Source organism: Piliocolobus tephrosceles, chromosome 1, assembly GCF_002776525.5.
Source record: "Piliocolobus tephrosceles isolate RC106 chromosome 1, ASM277652v3, whole genome shotgun sequence".
Lineage (NCBI taxonomy): Eukaryota > Metazoa > Chordata > Mammalia > Primates > Cercopithecidae > Piliocolobus > Piliocolobus tephrosceles.
In genome coordinates, this window is record NC_045434.1 from 83,294,742 (window position 1) to 83,316,392 (window position 21,651).

The window sequence follows — 21,651 nt, forward strand, 5'->3', positions numbered from 1 at the left end:
CAATAATTACATTTTTAAACATTTCATCTACTAACATGCCCTGTTGATGTTGGTCTTCCTTCCTATCACTCTTTACTACTTTTCTTTTCTAAACACATAATTACTGAATAGGCCAAGAAAGACATTTCAAGTAAATGCTACTTTGTTTTCTATGAGATCACCTTTTCTAAAATGCATCAGATCTCTATTTTGCTTTTGGGCAGTCACATTCATCCTTGGGTAAATACTGACCACATCCATTATTCACTGTACCCAAGGCAGATACACTTGCATTTCAAATTAGAGGTAAGCAGAATGGTCCTCTGTTCATTGATATAGGAAAATGATGGGCCAGGAAAATGATTAGCCAAGTGTGATGGCTCATGCCTGTAATCCCAGCACTTTAGGAGGCTGAGGCAAGAGGATCACTTGCATCCAGGAGTTTGAGACCAGCCTCGGCAACAAAGTGAGATCTTGTCTCTACAAAAATTAGCCAGGGGTGGTGGTTTGCACCTGTAGTCCCAGCTACTTGGGATGCTGAACTGAGAAGATCACTTGAGCCCAGGAGGTGGGGGCTGCATTAAGCCATGATCATGTCACTATACTCCAGCCTGGGTGACAGAGCAAGAACCTGTCTCAAAAAAAAGAAAAAAAAAAAAAAAAAAAAAAAGAGAGAGAGAGAGACTTAAGATTGAGATAGACCCCTATCCCCTTCCACCATTTGAGGACATAACAAGAAGGTGGTTATCTATGAACCAGGAGACAGACGCTCACTGGATACTGAACCTGCTGCATCTTGATCTTGGTCTTCCCAGCTTCACAACTGTGAGAAATAAATGTCTGTTGTTTATCAGCTACCAAGTCCATGGTATTCTGTTATAGCAGTCCAGACGGATGAAGATGATAATAGTAGTAGTTAACATTTACAGACTACCCACCACACACTAGTCACTAGTTAACACTTTACCTACATGTTTCTCAGTTATCTTCACAGCCTTTTGAGAGGGCCAGCCTTATTATCTCCATTTTACAAATGTACCAAGAGTTGAACCAGCTTTCCAGGGTCACACAGCCAGCAAGCAGCAGTCAGGTGGCTCATGTTCCTCACCATGGCACGGCTGTGACAGCTCCACTGTCTCTACAACATGGGCACCAAGCTTTACAAAGGCTCTCTCTTTCAGCGAAGCTTCTACATGGTGCCCATTTATTAATTAAAAAATGTAAAAGTCTCTAACATTGAAATAGTGATACAAGGATTGTATTAGTCACTCTCGAGCTTTTTCATACATTTTTCTGTTTGAATGGAACAATTTGCATTTTTTGAAATAGAATACAATTAGTCACACATCAAATTCTACTGCATCAGTAATACACATATCTCACGAGCATACTACTAGGAATTATTTGGCCTGCCATGGCTGCCAGGGATCTACAATTAAGAATTCATCCACCATGTTGTCTTTAAGTCTCATTGCATTTCCTGTGCCCAGATAAATCCTCTGTCCCTAGTTGATTCAAGAAATATTTATTGCATGCATCTTGTTTGCAGGATAAGTGCTCTCCAGTGGTTTTTGTTTGTTTGTTTGTGGTTTTTATTTTATTTTATTTTATTTTTTCTGTTTTGAAAGCAAATCTTGTACTTTGGTTGCAAGTGTTCTTAGATTTATTGTGTCACCTGCATGAGCAAACACAGACTAGGTATTTAGTAACTATCTGTGCATTCACTGACTCCCACCCCAGTCCTCGAACTTGCTCTTTTTCCTACTACCGTAGTTCTATAATTCTAATCCTTCCCCTGGGCCTCTGTGTTGAGGAAACCATATTACATCTCCATTAACCATCAGTGTCCTTAAGTTCTCAAAGTTATTTAGGACCTCCTCTTAATTTGTTCCTGTATCATTCTCATTCCACTTCTAAAGCATAATTTCCTCTCAAGTTATATGGATTTTTCTCTATATTTAGCTCTTGGTTTTTCTAATCCCCTGTCCTTCCCTTCCCCTCATGTTTTGCTTCGTTTGCTCCTCATACATTCCTGTTCCTGTTCCTTTAGGGAGAAAACTGACACACACACACACACACACTCACTGAGGTCTCCCTCCAGTAGGGAATTTTTTTTTTTTTTTTTTTTTTTGAGACAGGGTCTTGCTCTGTCACCCAGGCTGGAGTGCAGTGGCATGATCTTGGCTCACTGCAACCTCCATCTCCTGGGTTAAAGCGATTCTCCTGCCTCAGCCTCCCAAGTAGCTGGGATGACAGGCATGCCCCAGCATGCCCAGCTAATTTTTGTATTTTTAGTAGAGATGGGTTTCACTATGTTGGCCAGGGTGGCCTTGATCTCCTGACCTCGTGATCTGCCCACCTTGGCCTCCCAAAGTGCTGGGATTACAGGCATGAGCCACTGTGCCCAGCCCTTTTCTTTTTTTTTTTTTGAGATGGAGTCTTGCTTTATCGCCCAGGCTAGAGTGCAGTGGCGCGATCTCGGCTCACTGCAACCTCTGCCTCCCAGGCTCAAGTGATTCTTGTGCCTCAGCCTCTTGAATAGCTGGGATTATAGGTACAAGCCACCACGTCTGGCTACATTTTGTAATTTTAGTAGAGACGGGGTTTCACCATGTTGGCCAGGCTGGTCTTGAACTCCTGACCTCAAGTGATCCACCTGCCTTGGCCTCCAAGAGTGCTCATGACGCCATACCCGGCTTTTTTTTTTTTTTTTTGAGATAGGGTCTTGTTCTGTCACCCAGGCTGGAGTGCAGTGACGCAAGCATGGCTCACTGCAGCCTCAACCTCCTGGGCTCAAGTGATCCTCCCTTTTCAGCATTCCAAGTAGCTGGGACTACAGGCGACTGCCACCACACCGGCTATTTTTTGTAGAGTTGGGGTTTCATCATGTTGCCCTGGCTGGTCTTGAACTCCTGGGCTCAAGTGATCCACCTGCCTTGGCCTCCCTAAGTGCTGGGATCACAGGTGCATGGCACTATGCCTGGCTAATTTTTAATTTTTTGTAGAGATGGGGTCTTGCCATGTTGCCTAGGCTGGTCTTGAACTTCTGGGTTCATGCAATCATACAGGCATGAACCACTGAACCCAGCTGGGAAATCTTTCTAAAGACCTTTACGTATTGAGAATTCTTCACTGTATCAGTTATACCTTTTGTTGTAAATAGCAGAATCCCCTCACTTGAATGGATTTGGTTTCAGGTAATGAGAATCCTAGAGGAGGACATCTTCAGGTTGGTGGATGTGCAGTTTGGGGAGGTTACCAGGGACCTAGGGGTATTCTCTCCTTACTCTCCCTTCCTCCAGCACATCAGCTTGTCCTTGGGAAAGCTCTTCTCAGGGCACTGATGGTTATGACACATCTAGGAATCCTGACATCGGCATACCCTTATTGTACCAACTCAACTCACTGGAGCCTAGACCTCCTGGGCTCAAGCAATCCTCCCACCTCAGCCTCCTGAGTAGCTGGGGTCACAGGCACATGCCACCATGCTTGGCTAATTTTTATTTTTTATTTTTTTTTGTAGAGACAATGTCTCACTAGATTGCTCAGGCTTGTTTTGAATGCCTGGGCTCAAGTAATTCTCCTGCCACAGCCTTCCAAAGTGCTGGAATTACAGGCATGATGAGCCACCACAGCTGGCCACATTTGCTTTTTTAACTCATGCACCAGTAAGGGTGATGGGACAACGATGATTGACTTAGACCAGAGGTGTCAAGTTAGCAACCAAGTGCCGGGTGTATGTGGAATCATCTGTGTAGTTTTAAAAACGACTGATGCCTGAGTGTCCATGCCCCCATCATCCATTTTCATTGGGATATGGTTTGGCTGTGTCCCCACTCAAATCTTGAATTCCCACATGTTGTGGGAGGAACTTAGTGGGAGGTAACTGAATCATCGGGGCAGGTCTTTCCTGTGCTGTTCTCGTAATAGTGAATAAGTCTCATGAGATCTGATGGTTTTAAAGATGGGAGTTTCTCTGCACAAGCTCTCTCTTTGCTTACTGCCACCCATGTAAGATGTGACTTGCTCTTCCTTGCCTTCCACCATGATTGTGAGGCTTCCCCAGCCACATGGAACTCTAAGTCCAATTAAACTCTTTCTTTTGTAAATTGTCCAGTCTTTTTTTTTTTTTTTTTTTCCTGAGACGGAGTCTCGCTCTCTCACCCAGGCTGGAGTGCAGTGGCCGGATCTCAGCTCACTGCAAGCTCCGCCCCCCGGGTTCACGCCATTCTCCTGCCTCAGCCTCCCGAGTAGCTGAGACTACAGGCACCCGCCACCTCGCCTGGCTAGTTTTTTGTATTTTTTTAGTAGAGACGGGGTTTCACCATGTTAGCCAGGATGGTCTTGATCTCCTGACCTCGTGATCCGCCCATCTCGGCCTCCCAAAGTGCTGGGATTACAGGCTTGAGCCACCGCGCCTGGCTGTCCAGTCTTGAGTATGTCTTTATTAGCAGCATGAACATGGATTAATACAGTAAATTGGCACCTGTATAGTGGGGTGCTGCTGAAAAGATATCTGAAAATGTGGAAGTGACTTTGGAAATGGGCAACAGGCAGAGGCTGGAACAATTGGAGGGCTCAGAAGACAGGAAAATGTGGGAAAGTTTAGAACTCCCTTTAGTTTAGGACTCCCTTTAGTTTGAATGACTTTGACCAAAATACCAATAATGATATGGACAATGAAATCTAGGCTGAGGTGGTCTCAGATGAAGATGAAGAATTTGCTAGGGACTGGAACAAAGTTGACTCTTGTTATGTTTTAGCAAAGAGGCTGGCAGCATTTTGCCCCTGCCCTAGAGATTTGTGGGACTTTGAACTTGAGAGAGATGATTTAGGGTAGCTGGTGGAAGAAAGCATTCTAAGCAGCAAAGCATTCAAGAGGTGATGTGGGTGCTGTTAAAGGCATTCAGTTTTATAGCGGAAGCAGAGCATAAAAGTTCAGAAAATTTGCAGCCTGACAATGTGATAGAAAAGAAAATCCCATTTTCTGAGGAGAAATTCAAGTTGGCTATAGACATTTGCAAAAGTAATGAGGAGCCGAATGTTAACCTGCAAGACAATGGGGAAAATGGCCCTAAGGCATGTCAGAGGTCTTCACAGCAGCCCCTCCCATCACAGGCCCAGAGACCTAGGAGGAAAAAATGGCTTCTTGGCTTGGGTCCAAGGTCCCCATGCTGTGTGCAGCCTAGGGACTTGGTGCCCTGCATTCCAGCTGCTCTAGCCATGGCTAAAAGGGGCCAAGGTACAGCTTGGGCTGTTGCTTCAGAGGGTGGAAGCCCCAAGCTTTGGCAGTTTCCATGTGGTGTTGAGCCAGTGGGTGCACATAAGTCAAGAACTGAGGTTTGGGAACCTCCACCTAGATTTCAGAGGATGTATGGAAACGCCTGGATGCCCAGGCAGAAGTTTGCTGCAGGGTCAGGGTGCTCATGGAGAAAGAACCTCTGCTAGGACAGTGTGAAAGGGAAATGTGGGGTCGGAGCCCCCACACAGAGTCCCTACTGGGGCACTGCCTAGTGGATCTGTTAGAAGACAGATACCATTCTTCAGACCACAGAATGTTGTATCTATGGCTTGCACCATGTGCTTGGAAAAGCCACAGATGGTCAACACCAGCACATGAAAGCAGCCAGGAGGGGGGCAATACCCTGCAAAGCCACAGAGGCAGAGCTGCCCAAGACCAAGGGGACCTACCGCCTGCATCAGCGTGACCTGGATGTGAGACCTGGAGTCAAAGGAGATCATTTTGGAGCTTTAAGATTTGACTGCCCTGGGGGCGGTGGCTCATGCCTGTAATCCCAGCACTTTGGGAGGCTGAGGTGGGTAGATCATGAGGTCAGGAGTTTGAGACCAGCCTGGCCAACATACTGAATCCCTGTCTCTATGAAAAATACAAAAATTAGCCGAGTGGGGTGTCGGGCACCTGTAATCCCAGCTACTCAGGAGGCCGAGGCAGAAGAATTTCTTGAACCCAGAAGATGGACGTTGCAGTGAGCCGAGATCAGGCCATTCACTCCAGCCTGGGTGACAGTGCAAGACTCCATCTCAAAAAAAAAAAAAAAGATTTTGGAGGACTGTTGGGAAGGCATGATTGATTTTGAAATGTGAGGAGATGAGATTTGGGAGGGGCCAGGGCAGAATGATATGGTTTGGCTGTGTCCCCCACCAAATCTCATAATGAATTCCCATGTGTTGTGAGAGGAACCTGGTGGGAGGTAATTGAATCATGGGGGCAAATCTTTCCTGTGCTGCTCTGCTGATAGTAAGTCTCATGAGATCTGATAGTTATTATAAGGGTGAGGTTTCCCGCAGAAGCTCTCTCTGCCTGCTACCATACATGTAAGACATGACTTGCTCCTCCTTGCCTTCCCCAACCACATGGAACTGTAAGTCCAATTGAAACTCTTTCTTTTGTAAATTGCCTGGTCTTGGGTATGTCTTTATCAGCAGCGTGAAAATGGACTAATACAATTGGTTTGGGATGTGCCTGGATGGGGGGGGGTTAAAAATCTCCCCAGGTGATTCTAATGTATAGCCAAGGTTGAGAGTCATTGGCTTAGATTCCTCAGGATTTACTGAGTTGAGAGGGGTGAGGAGTAAATATCAGGAAAGAAATGGGGCCAGGAAGGAGAGAAATGATTGTTGGGACTGATGAAAAATAGTGTCTGCCTCTCTCATGCATCTTTATCAAAAGTAAAGTATGCTTCATTCATTTTTTCATTGAATCCTTTCCTTTTTCAGTAATTTTTGGGCTTCTACAATGTTTGGGAGATGAGAAATCAAAGGACACTGTTAGGAAATTAGAAGAAGTTATATAGGTAAAATAAAATAGAAAAAGTATACTGCCTCCAGGCAAACACAACCCCAAGGCACGGGGCTTGACTAGGGAAGAAAAGGCTGGATTTCAGCCCTCATTCGCTCCTTTGACTAGGCATCGTCATGCAGTGTGCAAACTCAGCTGTGCAAGGAAGCCAAAAGCATCCAAAGATAAACAGGACACAGGTCCTGCCTGTCAAGACCTCATCATCTGTTGGCCAGGCGCAGTGACTCACGCCTGTAATCCCAGCACTTTGGGAGGCTGAGGCGGTCAGATCACGAGGTCAGGAGATCGAGACCATCCTGGCTAACACGGTGAAACCCCATCTCTACTAAAAAACACAAAAAAATTACCCGGGCATGGTGGCAGGTGCCTGTAGTCCCAGCTACTCGGGAGGTTGAGGCAGGAGAATGGCGTGAACCCAGGAGGCAGAGCTTGCAGTGAGCTGAGATCATGCCACTGCACTCCAGCCTGGGCGACAGAGCAAGACTCCATCTCAAAAAAAAAAAAAAAAAAAAAGACCTCATCATCTGAACCAGGGAAACAACAGGTGAACATACCGACTACTTTTGATAGTTTAAGATCCATCCTAGGGATAGCCATAGACAGTAGAAGGCATCTGAAAGTTATATTGTTAGATTACATGTTGCGTTTTTTCAGGAGACAAATGCTTTTAATTTTTTTAGCCAATTTTCTAACTAGAAGAGTGATTATATACACATATATATTTTCGGAGACAAGTTCTTACTCTGTCGCCCAGGCTGAAGTGCAGTGATGTAGTGGGGTGATCATAGCTCCTTGTAGCCTCGACTTCCTGGTTGCAAGAGATCCTCCCACCTCAGCCTTTTGAGCAGCTTGGACTATAGGTGCTCACCACCACACCTGGATGATGTTTTAGCTTTTTTTTGTTTTGTTTTGTAGAGATGGGGTCTCCCACTGTGTTGCCCAGGCTGGTCTTGAACTCCTGGGCTCAAGTGATCCTTCTGCCTTGGCCTCTCACAGTGCTGGGATTACAGGTAGGAGCCACTGTGCCCAGTCTTGCATATCCTTATGTAATGACATCCTGCACAGCACTAATTCATTAGAAGGTTTTTTGTGTTTTTGAGACAGGGTCTCACTCTGTCACCCAGGTTGCAGTGCAGTGGTGTGATCTCAGCTCACTGCAACCTCTGCCTCCCGGGTTCAAGCAATTCTCCTGCCTTAGCCTCCTGAGTAGCTGGGATTACAGGTGCGCATCACCATGCCTGGCTAACTTTTGTATTTTTGGTAGAGGTGGGGTTTTGCCATGTTGGTCAGGCTGGTCTCGAACTCCTGACCTCAGGTGATCCACTCACCTCAGCCTCCCAAAGTGCTGAGATTGCAGGCGTGAGCCACTGCACCCAGCCCCAGTCTTAAAAAATAAAATAATGTTTTAAAATTCAAATGTTAAAAAAAAAAAACGAAAACCAAAACTCTTCACAGTATTTGTTAAAAGTCTTTCTTTTCCCTGTTCTGAGAGTACTGAGCATGGATGCATCTCAGCCAAGGAGAGCTGGTGGTGCTGCCCACCCAGAGCCACTGAGCCTAAGCAAGTGCGGCGAAGGCACAGCTCTCAGGCAATGAGTCTCCTATGCATTCCGCCTGGTTGAGTGAGTTCTGTGGCTCTCTAGCTTCTTTTTGCATTTATTTTGTCTCTGGCAAGTAGTTCTGACCCGCGAAACCTGGCTGTAGAAGTAATAGGGCTGCAACTATTTCAGAGAAGCTAAGGGAAAATGTGTTGGATTTTAACAGAGATTGAAGGGGCTTGAAGGAAACAGTCCAAGAAGAGAGATAGACAGGTCAGTGAGGATTGTGAGAGTTCTCTGACTGCATGAAGGAAATAGAGATGTCACTGCCCCTCAAGAGAAGTGACAGGAAGAATTATGGCTTCAAATATGATATGGTTTGACTCTGTGTCCCCACCCAAATCTCAACTTGAATTGTACTCCCATAATTCCCACATGTTGTGGGAGGTACCTGGTGGGAGATAATTTGAATCTTGGGGGAATTTCCTCTGTACTGTTCTTGTGATAGTGAATACGTCTCACAAGATCTGATGGTTTTATCAGGGGTTTCCACTTTGCATCTGCCTCATTTTCTCTCGCCACTGCCATGTAAGAAGTGTCTTTCGCCTCCCGTCACGATTCTGAGGCCTCCCCAGCCATGTGGAACTGTGAGTCCAATTAAACCTCTTTTTCTTCCCAGTCTCGAGTATTCCTTTATCAGCAGTGTGAAAACAGACTAATACAAAGCATGTCCATGACCTCAGGAGACTCGGAGAGAAAGGACGAGCAATTGGCAGTGACTAACGCCCAGAACACCAGCAGAGGCCTGCACCAGCAGGGACTACTCAGAACTGATTTGCCTAATGCTCCTATTTCCAGAAGTGCTAAACAGAATATGCTCTATCTTTTGCCAGCTAATACTTTCAGAGTAGCAAGAATTAGTTCACCCATATCACGGGTTTTTTTAAAAAAAGCAAGGGGCTGGCATGGTGGCTGAAGCCTGTAATCCTAGCACTTTGGGAGGCCGAGGCCGGGGTATCACCTGAGGCCAGGAGTTCAAGATCAGCCTGGCCAACATGGTGAAACCTTATCTCTACTAAAAATACAAAAACTAGCCAGGCATGGTTGTGCACACGTGTAGTCCCATCTACTTGGGAAGCTGAAGCAGGGGAATTGCTTGAACCCGGGAGGAGGAGGTTGCAGTGAGCCGAGGCCATGCCACTGCACTCCAGCCTGGGTAACAGAGCAAGACTCCATCTCCCAAAAAAAAAAAAAAAAAAGTGAAGCATAGAAAAGCTAAGTCTTGATAGGGACTGGGGAGCTGGGAAGGAAATTTGAAAAACACACAGGTCATCTGCCACGCAGATGGGAGCTGAGGTAGTAGATTTGGTCTCCACATAAAATAAAATTTTCTTGCCAGGCGTGGCTCACTTCTGTAATCCCAGAACTTTGGGAGGCTGAGGCGGGCAGATCACCTGAGGTCAGTTCAAGACCAGCCTGGTCAACATGCTGAAACCCCGTCTCTACTAAAAATATAAAAATTAGCTGGGTGTGGTGGCAGGCACCTGTAATCCCAGCTACTTGGGAGGCTGAGGCAGGAGAATCACTTGAAACCGGGAGGCAGAGGTTGCAGTGAGCCGAGATCGTGCCATTGCACTCCAGCTTGGGGCATAAGTGTGAGACTTCGTCTCAAAAATAAAATAAAATAAAATAAAATAAAATAAAATAAAATAAAATAAAATAAAATAAAATTTTCTGTTTAACAATACACTGAGCCTTATAAGGTATGATTATTAGAATTATTCAATTATAACTGACCTTATAAGGTATGATTGTTAGAATTATTCAAGCAGTGTTGGTTTGACCAACACTCAAGGAAGCCATGCAAAGGGGTCGCACATTGGCTAGAAGGCTGGCCTATATCCAGGGTTCTTACCCCTAAGACCCCAAAGAAAGGTAAAGTCCCAGCTGGATGCGGTGGCTCACGCCTGTAATCCCAGCACTTTGGGAGGCCAAGGTGGGTGGATCACTTGAGGCCTGGAGGTTAAGACCAGCCTGGCCAACACAGTGAAACCCCGTCTCTACTGAAAATACAAAAAATTAGCTGGGTGTGGTGGCACACGACTGTAGTCTCAGCTACTTAGAAGGCTGAGGTATGAGCACTGCTTGAACCCAGGAGGCTGAGGTTGCAGTGAGCCAAGATTGCACCACTGCACTCCAGTGTGGGTGACACAGTGAGACTCCATCTCAAAAAAAAAAAAAAAAAATGAAAAAGAAGGGTGAGGACCCTTCTTTTCCTCTGAAAAATTCACATACTCGTTGAATTGATAATTTATTGCTGCATAATAAATCACCCCAAGAACACAGTAGTTTCTTATCTCACAGCTTCTGTGTGTCAGGAATTTGGACGCAGCTTAGGTGGGTTATCCTGGCTCATGAGGTTGAAGTGAATGTCCACCAGGGTTGCAGTTATCTAACATAGCAGCTGTCAGCTGGGGTCGGGGGGTGGTTTTGCCCCTCAGGGGACATTTGGCAACATCTGGAAACATTTTTTACAGTCACTAAGTTGGGGGAGTATGCTATTGGCATGTAGTGGATGGGGGCCAGGGATGCTGTGATAGCTCCTACAGCACACAGCATAACTCCCCACAACCAAAATTATCCAGCCCCAAATGTCAATAGAGGCACCCTGATCCAAAGGCTCAAATAGTGAGCCTTCTGAGAAGGCTCATTCACACGGTGGGTAAGGGCTGCTGGTGTGCTCCCAACATGGCAGCTGACTTTCCCCTGAGCAAGTCAGCTAAGAGAGAGGGCAAGGGGGCCGAGTGCGGTGGCTCACGCCTGTAATCCCAGCACTTTGGGAGGCCGAAGTGGGCAGATCACCTGAGGTCAGGAATTTGAGACCAGCCTGGCCAACATGGCGAAACCCCGTCTCTACTAAAAATACAAAAATTATCCGGGTGTGGTGGTACATGCTTGTAGTCCCAGCTACTGGAGAGGCTGAGGTTGGAGAATCACTTGAACCCAAGAGACACAGGTTGCAGTGAGCTGAGATTGCGCCATTGCACTTCAGCCTGGGTGACGAGAGCGAAACTCCATCTGCAAAAAAAAAAAAAAAAAGAAAGAAAGAGGGCAAGGGCCAGGGGGCGTGGTGGCTCACGCCTATAATCCTAGCACTTTGGTAGGCTAAGGAGGGCGGATTGCCTGAGGTCGGGAGTTCAAGACCAGCCCAGGGAAAATAGTGAGCTACCCGTCTCTACCAAAAGAATATGTATATATTAATAAAAAGAAAGAGAGCAACAAGGAAGCCTTTCATGATGAGTTTGTTAGAAGCAAGTTACTGAGTACAGTCTTCACTGAAGGGAGAGGACCTGGCTTCCACCAGTTTTTTTGTTTTTGTTTTGTTTTTCAACCCCTCTCCTTTGGCTTCCACCATTTGAGGAGGGAATCATCAAAGAATCTGTGGACATTTGAAAACCAGCAAGCCTATCCACAACACAATTCTACACATTAAGTTCAGTGTCACAGATTCCAGAGCCTGCCCATGGAATCCGTAAATTAAATACCCCAAGATTCCTTCCAGCTCTATCAGATAAAATCTAGTAACTTCCAATCAAGACATCTTCAAGGACAGGTAAAAACCAACAAGCAGCAAAACCCTCAGGATTCTGTCCCCAGCCCCTGTGTTCACATTATACCCTTCCTTTCCTCCTCCTCCTGGGCTTTCCTTCCAAGGTCCTTGCAACTCACTGTGTCACTGTATTTCATTCCAAAGCAGGACTGAGGGGCTGACATTTACGCATGAACCTTGAGATTCCACTTCAAGAGAAAGATTAGCTAAGGATTCAAGGATTCAAGACCCCCCCTCCCCCCTACCTGTTAGACTTAATATAAGTAGGACTGACAATGTTGCAAGTAAAGGTAGTTCTTATTGTCTGGTCAGAGGAAATGAGGTACAGCCAGGTTCAGCGATGCACTGATTCATGGATGTCATGGCTGATTTATTTAATGTCAGTCCATTCATTTATTTGCTTTCCATTAATCATGAGCAATATTCCCCTGGAATGGTGGTCCTAAGAGGGTTCTTGGAAAAAGAAAGCAGAATCCATTTGATTTTTTAACTTAGTTCTCAAGATTTTCTAGAGAATCCTTTCTTGGTAGTGATTTTCTGTTTTCAAAATGGAGAAGGAGATGCTTATAGGCTTCTGGGTGTAAAATGGCTTCCTCAATCCAGTGCTTTGATGGATCAAAGGAGGGAGACAGTAATAGACTATTTGGTGACCCGCCCTTGAAGCGTCAGGGGATCTCAGCTGAGCACTTGGGGAAAAATACCGATGGAGCAGAGGGTTTTTAAAAACAGGGCCCAGGTGTTTTTCCTGGCCTAGAAATGCTGCCAGTTTTACTTCCTGCCACCCCTTTGATCACCTTTGGAACAAGCAGGGGCTGTGAAGAGAACAGTAAGGCTCAGGTACCGCTGTCCCTTGCCTTAGAAGTCCGAGTGTTACTGAGAGGTGCTGACCAAATGGCATCTGTGTGTCGGGGTCGTGGGGGGCCCTCCCTTCCCGGGGCCTCTCAGGATGGGAGAGGACAGTGCTTGTGGCGTGAAGGCACCGTGGAAGAGGAACAACGAGCCTACTCCTCAGGAAGCAGATAGGACCTGTGGGTCTCTCACACATGGGCAACGAAACCTCGTGTCCTCGCACCCTAAGCTCACCCGCTGCCGGCCCCATTTATCGCCCGAGAGTGAAAGAAAGGACGGAGCACAGCATAGCCAGGTGGGTTCATTGCACAAACGGGACCCAAAATGGGACCCGAAATAGGGAGGTCCTGAGATTTATTTATCACTTAGGGTCTGGCTCTGTCACCCAGGCAGTGGTGCAAACACTGCTTACTGCAGACTTGACCTCCTGGGCTCAAGCAATTCTCCCGCCTCAGCCTCCCAAGTAGCTGGGACTTCCAAGCCTATACCATCATGCCCGGCTCATATTTTTACTTTTTGAGATGGAGTCTCGCTCTGTGGCCCAGGCTGGAGTGCAGTGGCACGATCTCAGCTAACTGCAACCTCTGCCTCCCGGGTTCAAGCGATTCTCGTGCCTCAGCCTCCCAAGTAGCTGGGATTACAGGTGCTCGCCACTATGCCCAGCTAATTTTTGGTATTTTTAGTAGACAGGGTTTCCTTAAGTTGTGCAGGCTGGTCTTAAACTCCTGATCTCAAGTGATCCACCTGCCTTGGCCTCCCAAAGTGCTAGGATTACAGAAGTGAGTCTCTGTGTCCGGCCTCCAGCTAATTTTTCAACTTTTTTTTTTTGTAGAGACAGGGTCTGGCTGTGTTACCCAGGCTGGTCTCAAATTCTTGGCCTCGAGTCATCTTCCCGCCTTGGCCTTCCAGTGTTGCGATTAAGGCCTGAGCCACTGCACTTGGCGAGATGCTGGGTTCTAAAGAAGCCTTCTCGGGGTTCACTGAGGGTGTGGGGTTGTGCTGGGAACTCCACCCTGAACTTTGCACTCCTCAGGCCCATCCTGCCTCCTTCTCTCCTCTGCGGGAGGCCCTGACCCAGGCCTCCCCTCCAGGGCTGCAGCATGGGGCCCAGACTCCCCTGCTTCCCCTTCTTGCGGCTACTAAAGGCAAATAAACAGACCGTTTTACAACTCTAGAGTTTTCCTGCCTGTTGTTGTTAGGGGGAGCAGGCAGCTGTTAGCAATCAGCAAACGTGGGCGAGTTCCTGAGGTGCCAGAACTGTACAGCAGTCTTATGGGGAGCCCTGCTCCACAGGCCACTGCTCCCTTATCTTCAGTCAGCCAGCAGGTTTCCTGGTTTCCTCACCTCAGAGCCTACCTTTGGCCAAGGGGAACTTCTTCTCCACAAAACCCACGTCCCAGTCAGAAATCACAACAAGCCCTTTGGAAGTGATTCAAGCAGAAAAATGAGTGCCGCTTTGTTTCTCTCCAGCGGGTAATTATGCTCCGCCAGGGGATGAGGCCTGAGGAAGAAAGTTTCCTTAGAAACGGAGGCCAGCAGCAGTCTTTCAGGTGTGTGTTCTGGGAGTAAAGGCCAGGAGCTTCTTGGAGGTAACCAGCAATGGCAACGAGCTTGGCAACCTCGATCTGGCCAGTGCTACAGAGCCGGAGGAACCAGGAGATGCTTGCTGTGGAGAGGAGGCACCAGCAGAAGCCACCCCCAGGTGCCCACGTCCCCAGCCACAGTGCCTTCCGTCCTGGGCTAAGGGCACCACAGTTAACATGGGGAAAGTGAAGGGACTTGGGAAACCCAGGCCCAGTGCTTATCTGTGGTAAACAGTAGGGATAATGAGAGTGTGACAGGAAAATAGAGACTTCCCAATCCTATTTAAAGATTGACAGTTTTTATTATCTGATTGTACAGGCTTATTGTGAAAAAAATGTGAAAAACCCCAAAGATAAAAATTACTCTATGTTTACCACATACAGACTGCTACTTTTCCATTTTGGGGTTTTCTTCTCAATTCTTTTTTCTAAAATGCATGTTTTAATTTTTTTCTCACAAAATTACATCACGCATCAGGCAATGATGTGCCTGGCCAATTTTTGTATTTTTTTGGTGAAGATGGGGTTTCACCATGTTGGCCAGGCTGGTCTTGAACTCCTGCTGGGATTACAGGCATGAGCCACGGTGCCCGGCCTATTCTCCATATTTTATCAAATTAATATATGTACATATAGTGTGATAAGCAAGTGCAGTAGCTGAAAGGTTTACAATAGAACGAGGGGCCAGGTGTGGTGGCTCACGCCTGTAATCCCAGCACTTTGGGAGGCCGAGGAGGGCAGATCACCTGAGCTCAGGAATTCGAGATCAGCCTGGCCAACATGGTGAAACCCTGTCTCTACCAAAAATACAAAAATTAGCTGGGAGTGGTGGCAGGCACCTGTAATCCCAGCTACTCAGGAGGCTGAGGCAGGAGAATCGCTTGAACCTGGGAGGTGGAGGTTGCAGTGAGCCAAGATTGTGCCACTGCACTCCAGCCTGGGGAACAGGGTGAGACTCTGTCTCAAAAAAAAAAAAAAAGAAAAAAATAGAATGAGGGCTGGCCATGGTGGCAGCTCATAGCACTTTGGAAGGCTGAGGCGGGAGGATCCCTTGAGTCCAGGAGAGAACAGAGTGGGAAAAATAGTGAGACCCCTCCTGTCCCCCGCATGCTGCACACACTGTCAAGGCTCTTGGATGGAGAAGGCCCCCAGCTGGACTGACTCAAGAGGAAACTTTATGAGAAAGTGATGAAGGCTCTGGGTATCCAAAAGAAGCAGAAGATCAGGTCTGTGGGAAACAGGAAGTGGAAGCAGGAAGTCCTATCTTCTCTCCTCTGAGGTGCGAGGGACATGGCCTCTGGAGAGCTGCTGGGCTCTCCTCTTCCCTTTGATGACTTCTACCAACTCACTGTGCAGAGTCTAACTTGGTCCACCTATGACATCTTAGCTCTAATTTTTTACCACTGAGGGGCAGGAGTTGATGTTGTTTTTTGAATGGCATTTAAAATCAACTTTTATTTATTAAGGTGTAATTTATCTTCAGTAAACTAAAGTGTGCAACTAATGGATTTGACATCATAATCGACACGCACATTTCCATCACCCCCGAAAAGAGTCCCTGGAGGTGCAACAATTTTTTCTTTGTACAAATTGCTGAGCGTATTGACTGCTGGCTTTGGGTTATGTGAAGGGAGTTGTCACTTGGTTCACTCAATAAGCAGGATTTGTGTAGAGGCCAGGCAAGGAAAGGCCCATCTAAACAGCATCTGTGTGACCTTGGGCAGGTTAGTCCCACTGTGCCTCAGGTTCCCATATGTAGACTCAATCATAATGTCCCTCATGGGGTCGGTGTGAGGATCAAATTTAAAAATGTGCAACAGAATGTTAAAATCAAAGCTGTGGCCAGGCACAGTGGCTATGCCTGTAATCCCAAAACTTTGGGAGGCTGAGGTGGAGGAGTGCTTGAATCCAGGAGTTCACAACCAGCTGGTCAACATAGTCAGACTCAGACCCCATGTCTACAAACAATAAAAATAAAAATTTGCCAGGTATGGTGGCATGTGCCTATAGTCCCAGCTACTGGGGAGGCTGAGGCAGCAGAATCACTTAAGTCCTGGAGATCAAGGCTGCAGTGAACCAACTTTGTACCACTGCACTTCAGCCTGGACAACAGAGAAAGTCCCTGTCTCAAAAAAAAAAAAAAAAAAAAAACCAACAAAAAATCGAAGTTTTAATGGGGACTTCAAGATAAAATATGTGAAAAGGAAACAGTCTGCGAAGAGCTCCATGATTTTTGGGAGCTTCAGCTGGGTGGGGGATATAAAAGGGTCCAGAGTGTGGAAAGGGAGAGAAAATTTCCTGAGAAATCCTAGGCCAAGAGCAGAAGGGAGTGATTGTCTCCTTGGAGTTTATTGGTAACTCCTCAGCTGCAGGTGTGGTGGTCCGGGGTCAGTCCCCTCCTCTGGGAGACACGGGACTAACTGCTTTTCAGGGAGCAACTGGAGAGCTGCGTGGGGGATTGGCTAAGCCCCCGGAGATGGTCAGGGCCAGAGATGTGTGAGTGAGTCCTGTGGATTAGGTGTGGGAGTCCAGTGGGAGAGAGCAGGGTCTTGCCCAGTGGAGACCCCAGCAGCAGGGAGCTGGAGTAAGTGCCTAATCACTAAGAACTGCACAGGGGGCTACCGTAACAGACACCTGCCTGGTTTAAGGGAGTGCCCTCTGAGGGACCCAGCAGGGACCCCCTGAAAAGCTGATGAACGTACCCTAAGAAGAGCCAGTGACACATGCCTGCCAGAGCTAAATTAACTGGGTGCTAGTGCAGGGAAGTCCTTTCCTATCCCCCAGCGGCTCCCTCCCTTCACCTTCCCTGAAACTGCCTAGAAAGTAGGACGAGAAGAGGAGAGGCTGAGAAATGGAGGAGAAAGCAACTTCTTTCCTTTCCTACCACAGGCCTCCAGCCCAGGGAGAGAGAAACGTTAATGCTAAATCAAGTTGAGTCTTGATTGTTACCATGGACTAGACATCCCAGTTACTGAGCTGGAACTGTCTGAATCTGGGAGTCACCAGGGGAAACTGTCTTTTACAGAAGGGAAGGTCTGCAGAGTTTTCTTCCAGTGGCAGGGGAAGGTGTCTCCTCTGAACAATTTTAAAGGACCAGTGGGAGAAAAATACATGGTTTGTTCACACGTTGTGTTTGTTCAATGTAAGGTAGTTAAGATGTGTTTTGTTGAGTGTCCATTAATCAGAGGTGTCATGCATTTCATCAGTGCTGTCACAAGCCAGGGCCTGCCTGGAGATGATCCCTGCCCCGGGGACCAATGCGGGAGATGCCCAAGAAGATCACACTGCAGTTCACTGGGCTTGCCCTTAGGGAGTTGCTAACCCTGCCCGGGAGATCTGAGGTCATCACAGGCCCTTGGGGCTGGTCCTGGTGTCCTGGGCACCACTGTGGCTGCCCATCCTAAGAGGGAATGGAATGGCCACCAGTATAACTGGAATCCAGTAACTGCTCAGGCAAAAGATTGTGGCCCCAGTCAAGGAAAGCAGGACCATCTCCTGGGCAAAAACACGAGTTCACAGCAAAAAGACAAGCTAGGGAGGAAAAGAAGAAAAAGATGACAATGACCTCCGCAGTGTCATCAAAGCCTGGCTGAGCCTGTGAGATTAGCACTAAGTACCGCCACTTAAACTATTCTGGGCAACTGTTTCTATTTCTGTGATGGTTTACATCTTTTTTCACAAAATCAAAGAATGTTAAGCAGCTGAGGGAGCCTCAGTGATGATCTGCACCTGAAGTTCTAAAGACCTTGAGCTCATGGGCCGCTGAGAATCTGATGGGCTTATGGACCCACTACCCACAAGAGTGCCTGTGTCTCAGCTTCTGTGCACAATTTCTAGGGTATGACATGCTCCCAGGCCACATTCTTCACTCCCTTTGTCCTTGCTGATGGCCTGCACTGTGCCTGTGTCCAGCCTTCTGGCAGCTGTGGGGCACGGGCATGTGCCCCAGCCCCTAGGCAATGAGATGAGAAGAGAGGACTATTGGGAACAATGGAGAAAAGTTTTCCTCCCTGGAAAAGGATGAGGGGGTAACTCTCCTTTCCTGCCTCTGGATGGTGGTGCTAGGTGTCCAATTGCCATCTGGCAACCATGAAAAGAAAAGCCAAGAGAAACAGAGAAGCAGAATTAACCAACCCTGCGAAGGTCAATTTAAAAAAAATTTTTATTAAAAAAAAAATTGAGACAGAGTCTCACTCTGCCGCCTCACCCAGGCTGGAGCGCAGTGGCTCACTGGAACCTCTGCCTCCTGGGTTCAAGAGATTCTCCCACCTCAGCCTCTTAAGTAGCTGGGACTACAGGTGCGTACCACCATGCCTGGCTAAATTTTTGTATTTTTAGTAGAGGTGGGGTTTCATTATGTTGGCCAGGCTGGTCTCGAACTTCTGACCTCAGGTGATCCTCCCACTTCAGCCTCCCGAAGTGCTGGGATTACAGGCGTGAGCCACCACACCCGGCCTTGTTTGTTTTTTAGAGTCAGGTCTCGCTCTGTCACCCAGACTGGTGCAGCGATGTGATCACAGTTCACTGCAGGCCAGAACTTCTGGGCTCAAGTGATTGTGATCCTCCCACCACAGCCTCCCTAGCAGCTGGGACTACAGGCACACGCCACCATGCCTGGCTAAGTTTTTAAATTTTTGTAGAGACAGGGTTTCATTACGTTGCTGGGCTGGTCTTAAACTCCTGGCCTCTGGTGATCCTCCTGCCTTGGCCTTCCAAAGTGTTGGGATTACAAGTGTGAGCCACAGTGCCTGGCTCCCACTTCTTGAAAAGTGAATGACGTGTCCTTACTGTTTAAACAGTTACTTTGGCTTTCCTTTTATTTTTTTTTAAGCTGAAAGCAGCTCAACTGACAAATAGATTCCCCGAAGACCACCCAAACCCTCTTTTAAGAGTTCATGGACCCAGTTTAGCAAGCATGACTAGTCTGGTCTCCTCATTCTACTGTCTTCTCTGGCCACTTCTCCAAGCCACTTTGTGTTGTCCCTGAACCCTTTGGGAGAACTGGGATGAAAGGCAGTCTTCACATATGAAGAATAATGAGGAAGAAACCTCGCAATGGAAAAGACACGTTCTTAACCTGGCTGTCTCAGCCTCTGTTGGGACCTCTTACCTCTCTTAGCCTGTTTCCACATCTGCCTGCTTCACATTAGGTTCACGAGGGACTGCACATGAAAGTGCCAAAGTAGGTTCTTGCTGGCATCTGGCTGATTTCTTCCCGACCACGGTTGTTCCACAGCACGAAAATGCAGCCTGCCACCCACGAGTGGTTCAGAGGATGTTCCAGGAGGCTGAGTTGGCTGCTGCCTTCTTTCACTTTGGCCAGGGGAGCAGTGAGAGCACAGTGCACCCAGGATACTGAGACCCTGCCACCCGCCTGTCATCAGGGAGAAAAGGCAGGAGGTGGTGCCACCATCTGCTTCTTACCACCCTCCATCAACACCCTGCTGGCTCCATAGCTGGGGTTCTTGTTGGTTTACAGAAACAAAACCTTTAAAATTGTATTTCTGGAATCTTATAAAGTGCTAGGCAGACACAGAGATCACAACTCCAAACTTTGTTGTTGGCTCTAAACCAAAGTTGTACACTGGCTTATTCAAATCTAAAAAGCCCAGCCTGGTCCCTGGGTATCACATGGCTAAAATTAGCCTGGCCATCTGCTGAGACAGCAGCTGGGCTATTCGGAGCCCCAGCAGGCCTGCCTGAAGTGGAGCTGGGCCTGGGAGTAAGTGCCGGAGAGGCTGGACACTTCACAGTTAAGGGGACCACAGGGAGGGACATAGCGGATGAGGCCACACTGAGAGGGAAGGCCAGTGTCATGGTGATGGTTTCACAGGATAGAAAAAGCACAGGATGGTCTGTGTCCTGTTCTCTAGTTTCTCCTCTTACCTGGAGCTTCCTTTTTGGATTCAGACTCTAGCAAAAACCACTCCAGGATTTTAGCAACAATGGCTAAGATTTATGGAGCGCTTATTAGAGGTCAGGAACAACACGAAGTCCTTCCGGGGAATCAGCACACACACTCTCAAGACAATTCTAAGAGGGAGGTACAAGATCTGGGGGATTCAGAATGGCCTGATTGTTCCTTTTACAGAGTCCATGAGAAGGAGGTTTGGTTGAAAGTACCAGACAGGCATGAGCCCTGGCTCAGACAACCCCAAGAATATAGGGATTCCCTCCTGTAGGCCCTGACCCCTGACTTACTTCATCTCTGGAAAGGACCAAGAGTATTCTCAGAATCCAGAATCCATTGAACTAAAGGGCAAGACATTTAGGGGTACAAATGTGACGTACACATTTATGGGTACCCTATAAGAAAGAACTCAATTTGAGTGTACGTAGAGCCATTGTAACTCATCATCAGAAACCCTACACTCCGGCTAGACTTGTTCTGTGGCTTAAAACTGCAGCGTCTCGGCTGGGCAGAGTGGCTCATGTCTATAATTCCAGCACTTTGAGAGGCCGAGGTGGGCGGATCACTTGAGGCCAGGAGTCTGAGACCAGCCTGGCCAACATGGTGAAACCCCGTTTCTACTAAAAATATGAAAATTTGCCAGGCGTGGTGGAGCATGCCTGTAATCCCAGCTACCAGGGAGGCTGAGGCGGGAGAATCCCCTGAACCCGGAAGACGGAGGTTGCAGTGAGCCGAGATTGCACCACTGTACTCCAATTTGGCCTGGGCAACAGAGTGAGACTCTGTCTCAACCCAAAAAACCAAAAAAAAAAAAAAAAAGCAAAATCCAAAACCTGCAATGTTTCTGCCCCTTTAACTGGCTGCTTTGGTCTTTTTTTTTCTGTAATTGGACATGAAGCCATAGTTGACATCTGTGACTTTCCTTTTGGTACCCATTCCTTCTTTCCTTTGCCCTCAGCCAGAACCTCGGTTGACTAAAGTGACCCAAGCCTTCATCCCTGAAGGGTCTGAATTTTCCACAGTGCTGTCATTTTTTGGAGTTGCAGTGTTTTTGGTTGCTGTACTTCGCCTTGCCTTTACCACTGGACATGGTGGCACTAAAGCCCTCCTGACAATCTACTGGACTCTAGACATAGTCCTGCTTGTCTCCCTGTGCAGCATCCCACTTTCCCCTTGGTAATCAGGATCAGTCACTCCTGCCAGCAAGGTCACCCCCCTCCTCCGCACATTGCTTCAGTGGTACAAGGAGGAGCCCCAAACAGCCAAGTGGTAGCCTCATCTTCTAAGTCAATGAAACCATAATTGTGTCTAGAAGCATCTCTCCTTTATGGACTAAGACCTCCAAACACAAGTCCTGTGAG